Here is a 7,269-nt window from a genome sequence, read left to right as displayed (position 1 = left end):
TTAATTACCATAATTGGCTGAATCGCTTCGAGCGCAAAACATTCATCTATACATCCTCTCCACAACCGACTCCGCAACCAAACTAGAGCTCTTGCTCTCCCGTCTCGTCTCGGCCCAAAGTCGGCTCCCTCACACGCTCACTTGCCGCGGCAGACACAGCCACATTACGAGCGCGCACGCCTCAGTTCCCGGTCACGCTCGACCTGCGCTCCGGCGAGCAGCAGGAGAGGGAGCTTGGGGCAAGCAACAACAGAAAAAAAAACACAGATCGCCCATGTGGAGCTTTCGTACTCAGTTCCCATGACAGCGCGTTTGGTGTGCCGCAAGGTGTGGGGCAGGGCAGGGCGGTATCAGTGGTGTGCCCGACTCGCCTTGCCACGCTCTCGCTCCAAGCTCGATCGATCTCGCGCAATCCATCTTTTCTCACTTGGGCAAAACTCGTTCGTTTGCAAGGCACCGAAACGATCGCAACGCGACCATGGGACACACACACACAGCCACTTGTTGGGGTGCGGCCGCGATGAAGGTGCTTGCAAGGGTCGACTGGGAGGGGTAGTAAATTAAATTACAATTTATTTATACGTAATTAATACCGGGCGGGTTGCGCCGCGCAGAGGCAACTGGCTGGGAAAACTGCTGTAGTAAGGGATTGGACCGCTCAGAGCAAGAGGTGCCGGGATATATCTCATAGTTGTGTTTTTCGTCGACCACGCGGTGGAAAGAATCGGAAGTAGAATGTGCATCTTTGGGTTGTGCAGTTCGATTTTCTGGTTGTTGAGAAGCCGGCAATCCATCTTCCAGTTACTGAAGTAATATCAGGTTGATCAACTTTTGTTACGTATGATGCTGTATCTTCAAATTGGCTAACGAATTTGTTACGAATTGTTAAAAACAAAGGGAGTCTATACACGTTATCTTGCAAACTCTCATGCGTAGATAACCCATGCCATGCACCCATTGCAGGCAAATACAATGGAGTGCATAGCGAGGCAGGTGCAAGAATAATTCCGATAAGAATAGCCCGAATACTGCTTGGAACTGTGAAGCATTCTAAGTGTATAAGCATTTCGGGTGACATCGATCTGCTTGAGCATAAGTGGAAGACTTTGTGAATGCTGTAAGCTTTCGGGGGGCCTAAGATATCGCGCCGGCACAAGACTTTTTTTATAATAAAATGTAAATGAGATTTTAATTTCATGTCAAGCGAGGCCCAAGTGGAGGCCGCCAGCCATTCGTTAGTTCTTCGCTCTCTATCTCTGCCTCTGCTTCAGACACAACGGTGGCTGAAGAAAGCGAACCGCTTTAAAGAGCGGAGGAGTGTTATGTGTGTCGTGCCACAGCTACACATGAAAGGCCTTCCCGTTTATTTGAAGTGATCCACCAGCGCGGCCCGTTTGCATCTCCCTGGGCCTGCTCGGGTAGTTGTGCTGAATCAGCAGCCTGCGGCAGGGCACTTACCAAACGCCAAATGCGGAGCGACTGGCCAATCTGTGTCGTGAGTTCGATCGACATATTTTAGAAAGCAAATCGTGCATCCTCCGCAGCACATACACACCCTCCTCCCATCGGGGGCTGCGAAGACCAGCTTTAACTCACCGTAGCTCCAAAGCAGCTCCGATGAGATAGAAATGCACACATACACGCTCTACGAAGATGTGTTTGTGTGCCAACCTGGCATGCAAATCATTAGTGGAGGTTAGGTTTTGCCTATAACTGGAGCATCAAGCAGATGATGACCAGAGGTTCGAGGTGGTCACCGAGTCGCATATCCGGACACTGAACCAGTAGGCAGAGCAATAGTTTTGTGCGGTTCTTATGGTTAGAGTTGGGCATTCTGTGAGTATCTTCAGGGTAGGCACTCGCTAACGGTAAGTCCCCTGTGATCGAGCTTCTCGTTTGCTCTCTTTTGCCCTCCTTCTGCTCCGGCTGAAGTTCGGGACGCAGATCTTAGTACGGTTGGATTGCCGGACGTTCTGGACGGGGCAATGTCGAAAGCCTGTCCGAGAATGGTGGCTTGAGTGGCAAAAGACAATTCCGACATTCGGCACTCTGTGGAACCTTTCGACGATGTTGGCGCGTGAATGTTATTTATGGGGCTATTCACACACACGCACATACACACGCACACAATTCGTCTTGTGTCGTCGTGCTTTAGAGAGTATAACCTGCGCGAGAACGGTGTCAGCTCCCGGAAAACCTCGGAAAAAGCGCGTTGCAAGAGTTGACATGTCTCCGCGATTGTAATAAATGAGCCTACATAATATTGTCCACAGCTACTCAGTGGTGTTTTCAGGTTGTGGCTTTCGCTTTTGGTTTTGTTGGAAAACATAAATATCCATATGAGCTGCAGATCTCCTCATCTGTGAAATAAAAAGTCCCACTCTCTCCGAGACATCTTCGCTCATACCTATGACGATCCGAACACTTGGTCGGTTTTTGGAAACACTTTGGGAATTTCTGATCACAGCGCTTATCTTTTCGTTCACACCGCTGCAGAGATCCTTCGTTCTCTCTGTCCCTTTTTCTCTCTCTTTCTTATGCTCTTATACCTAAGACACTTCCTAAACTGATCGCCACATCATCTGCCAAGTAACCGGAGTACTTTTCGTAAAATTTCCTCAGGTTCTCCTCACTCACTGAAGTCTATTTTTGACATCCGTCGTCCGGATCCTCAGAGTGTGTCCTTAACGGATGTTTTTCAACTTGTTCTTCCCCCTTTCGTCAACTCGGCTCGACAAACATTAGCTACATGCCTGTATGTGTGTGTGTGTGTGGTTCAAGTTACAACCAAGGTCCTGAACGCCCAGACGGGAAGCGAGGCACCTCTTCGTCACCCGTACGTTCCCATTGCCCGCATTGAAGGCATGCTTGTGTTGCTGAGCGCGTTTGTACCAACCATCCTCATCATCACCATCTTCCTCCTGCTCAGCCCGAGCACAGGGGTACCGCTGGCTAGAGACCCAGTGTATAGTATTATTATTTCCTGCTCTCTAGCTGTGGGTCTTGAGTGTACGTTTGTGTGCACGTCCTGTGTGAGCTGTGGCTGGATTTTTTTTATGCTGCAGTTCTGCTGAACACGGCTAAACGTACCTTCCCTTTTCCATCATTGTTTTCGTTTCCCTTCGTCCTCTTCACTGCTTCCCATTGCGTCTTTACCTTGCGATGGTCGACTGTTACAGCCTGCGGGAATACACGAACACCCTAATGGGCGATGGGCCACAGCCCAAGTTTTTTTTTATTTCTCTTTCTTTCTCGCTCTCTCTATCTCTTTCTCTCTCTGTTTTTTTCTCATTCTCTTTCTCTCTATTTTTCCCTTCTGTCACAATTATGTTTTGTTTCGTTCGTTTGCGCCCTGTTCATTGCCTGCACGTTTGCTGTGTTAGTGTGCTCAACTGTACACATTTGTAGCTGCGTGTGTGCGTGTATGCATGTGTGTGTGTATGTGTTTGAGTCTTCCGGCGAGATCGGTTTTATTTTTACTCACTTTGCGTAAGCTCCGGTTACGTTGCCCGTTGTTGGTCCCTTTTGGTTGGGTCGTCGGTGGAGTTTTGCCTTTTCTTGCTTTACCTTCTCTTCTACCATTTGGGTTCGCTTTCGTCATCTACCATCCGTTGAAATTGTCTCCTGGCTTTCTCTCCCTTTCCTTCTTTCTTTGTTTTCTCTGTCTCTCTCAATGTCTCTCAATTTTTTTTCTCTCTCTCTCTATAGTGTTTGGATACGCATGTTCTCTTTCTTGTTTTCGTCCTTTCCCTGCACTGCGCATCTCTCTCTTTCTGCCTGCTCCAGCCCGTGGTTGGCCGTTAATTTCATCCAGATTGATGCCAACAAGTGGCGGAGAGACATTTTCCCACGAGTTTGTTTTCAGCTGTTTCGTTTACGTCGTGTTTCGTGTGATCTGCTCTCTCTCTCTCTCTCTTTCTATCTCTCTCTCTCTCTTTGTCTTTCCCATTCCCGATCTTCTATCACATTTGACTGCCTTGGCTTTCCTACACGGCGTTTGGCGGGTTTGTAGTTTTGCTTCCCTTTTTTTATTTCGTTGTTGCTGTACGCTGCCATATGTGTATGTGCTGTCTCCCGTCGGAGCGTGTTCGATGCGAAGTGTGCAGCTTTTTAAATACACCAGATCAGGAGGAAATGTAAAGAGGCTCACACAGTAAAGCGGGAAAAAACACACGAAGCTACAGATCGTATGCCCCTTTACGGGGGTTCCTCGCTTGTAGCCCGCCGCCATGAGCAACATAATTTTTTGTACAGCTTGTGTGTGTTCAAAGGACAGAGAGAGATAGATAGGAATAGAGAGATGGAGAGAAAGAGAAAAAGCTCTTAATAGGGATATGGCATAAAAATTGAAAACCTAGAAACAGAAGCAAATAGAAAATGGAAAAGGAGAACATCCGAAACGCTCGCCAATATGTTGAAGCATCTTTTTCTTCACTTTTCCTGAACGATACAGCAGTAAACCTAGAATTTTCCATAACAAAACTTAGACGGATTTCAATGCCAACCCAAAACGCGACAAATTCGGAGTGTTTCTTTTATCGTTGCTGCTTAGCTGCATTTGCAACTCATTTGCTGCATTTGCAGCAATTAAAACGCGCTACAGCTTAAATGCATCGCAGTGACGTAAACTTTGTGATTTTTTTCCCACTGTTTTTGTTTGTTCATTTGATAATTAATGATTCCATTGATGCAGTATTGTACTGCAAGCGAAATCGAAATACAGAGAGAAAGAGAGAAAGAGAGTCATAGCGAATGGGTTTTCATTCTTGCGGGTCCGTTATGCTAAATTGTATGTTGGACTTTCTGGTATGCTTCTCAATATCGGTTTTCACTCACAGTTACGATGGATGGGTAAGAGAAATGAGAATTCCAGCAAAGCATGAGGATGAGAGAGACAAAGATCGAAAGGGAGATAATTATTGCATCGTGTACACATATCTAGCGAAAGGAATGGAAATTTGTATCAGCAGGAATGCGCACACATGGCCCTTAGGTCCTTGCCACTGTTTTGGTGAGATGTGATTTTCGCCTTAGACATTTGGTAATGCAAGTAATCCATCCACGGATCACTGGAAGCAAACGGTTTGGATGGCCTCCTGGTCACGGCACCAAATCGTTTCGTCTCGATTTTTCCAATCACCAATTTACACCGCGACAATTGCCCCCGGATCGACATCCGACAGCAATTATGTGCTGTCCTGCATTTCCATCTCACGGTTGCTGCTGCCGCGAAAACGATCAAATAACAACTCAACGACAGCACGGTGAGGCAGCAGGGACATCTGTTTGCCATCTCCCGGGCATGCTGTAAACCCCAGTGGTCGTAAAAACCGGGGCGCAACTATGTTGCCCACCAGTAGCTGGAATTAAGAACGGGGACAGATAGGGACAGGAAAAAGTAAAACGGAACACCACTTACACACCACCACCTGCGGACGATACACAGCCAAACAAAAATCTCACAAAACGAAAACGATCACCAACAGCAAAAACAAAAGCAAAAGAAAAAAAAACACACAAAAATCGGTCTCGTTCGTTCCGCCACCAGAGTGCGCTTTGCCAGCAGGCCGCGCACACTTGTTAACGAGCACGATCCGGTTACAGAAAGAAAGTAGACGCACACCAACATACAACACGGTATGGGTGATGCTAGAACGCGACGTTCCCTGATTGTTTGGTGGCTGGTGGTTGTGCATGTGTCGCCCTTTTTGGTTGTTTGTGCTCTTCCCCCCCTTTTTTTGTTTCATCGTTTTGTTTGATGTGTGGCGCGCGTGCATCTCCTCTCTTCGCATCAGCAGCGCGCCCCCCGCTTGCATCGTCACGATGATGATGCGCGCACAGTGCGTCAATTGCATCTCGGATGTACACAAAAAGCCGCCCAAAATGAAAGCACCGACAAAAGTAAAACCACTTGAGCGGCGGCGGCGGCGGCGCAGCGGTACCGCATTCTTACGCACCGATTTTTCCAATTTCGTACAATGCTGGTGTAGTTTGGTGGTAGTGACGACGGGAAAACGGGTCTTTGATCAATTTGATGCGAGACGAGGCATATCCAAACCGACCGGAAAAAGAGGAAAATTGGAGTGAAAGATATAGAGATAGACAAAGAGAGAAAGAGAGAGAGAGAGAGGCAGACAGAGAGACAGAGAGAGAAAGAGGAGAAAAAGCGACAATCTTCGTGTGTTTCATGATTTATTTCCCAAAGTTTTTTGTTGGTTGCCGTGGTGCCGTGACCAGGATTTTCCCATGTCGTCGTCGACGCATAGCCCCGGCGACAATTACGCAGCCGGCAGTGTTTTGCTTCCTCTGTCACTTTTCGAGGAAAGGATTTTTCACTGGCTGGGGGTTAGGGATGCGTTGAGAGGGGGAGGGGGAGGGGATAGAGGATGGTACCCAAAAGAATGATTATCATCTGTGTATGTGTGTTTTTATGGTGTGATTCAACTTGTTAACATCTTGTTTTCTCCGGATGGTAAAGTGGAAAAAAAAAGATTCGTGAAACACATAAACGAGCGTAAAGAAATTAGTAAAACGGCTCGGCTTAGCGCACTACAGATACATCACAAATCGTTTTACCAATCACACAAGCAGCCCTCTCGCATGTGGTACTGTTCCTGTGGGAGTGCAGCCGTACCAAGAGGTCTCGGCAGTCGCGTAGGAATGCATGTTGTCATAAACAGGAGAGGCATAACATATCGCTTCCCAAACATTGTTTCCTATGCTCGGTCGAGCTATCTGTTCCCGTTGACCGGTCTGGGAGTTGTCGAGAGACGCATCAAAAGAGCATTCAGAGCGCTCAAATCCTGCTAAGCAGTAGCACCATTCCGCTGCAATGCGCGGTGTCAACGGTTCTGGTCCGGTTGGTTTGAGTGTCGCTGGGGTGTGTGCACATTATTAGGTGGCACAGAACCTGAATCCAACCCCCCCGCTTTCGGTGGGGTGCCGGTGGTCAATGTGTAATCGACCCTGGGGAGTACGCGTTGCCAAACGGAAACCAAGCCTTTGAGCCCGTGCTCTTTACCGCGAATGTCGCATAATTCTCGGAGCTCGGCACGCGCTCACGGTGCGGTCCACCAATAACCCCCGACGTGCACCCGCGCAACCGTGTGGTCTGAATTCCGGCCAATTATTTAGAATCTCGCGTCAGCGTGTCCACACACACATGCACACATGTACACACACTGTTTGTGTCGACCTTTGCAGGCGCTCGAGAGGGAGAGAGAAAGCGAGAGACGAATAGTTGACAGCATGTTAAATGATATCTTGAGG

The sequence above is a fragment of the Anopheles merus genome, chromosome X, assembly GCF_017562075.2.
Source record: "Anopheles merus strain MAF chromosome X, AmerM5.1, whole genome shotgun sequence".
NCBI lineage: Eukaryota > Metazoa > Arthropoda > Insecta > Diptera > Culicidae > Anopheles > Anopheles merus.
The sequence above is the reverse complement of the archived record's forward strand: the minus strand, read 5'-3'. Positions refer to the sequence as shown.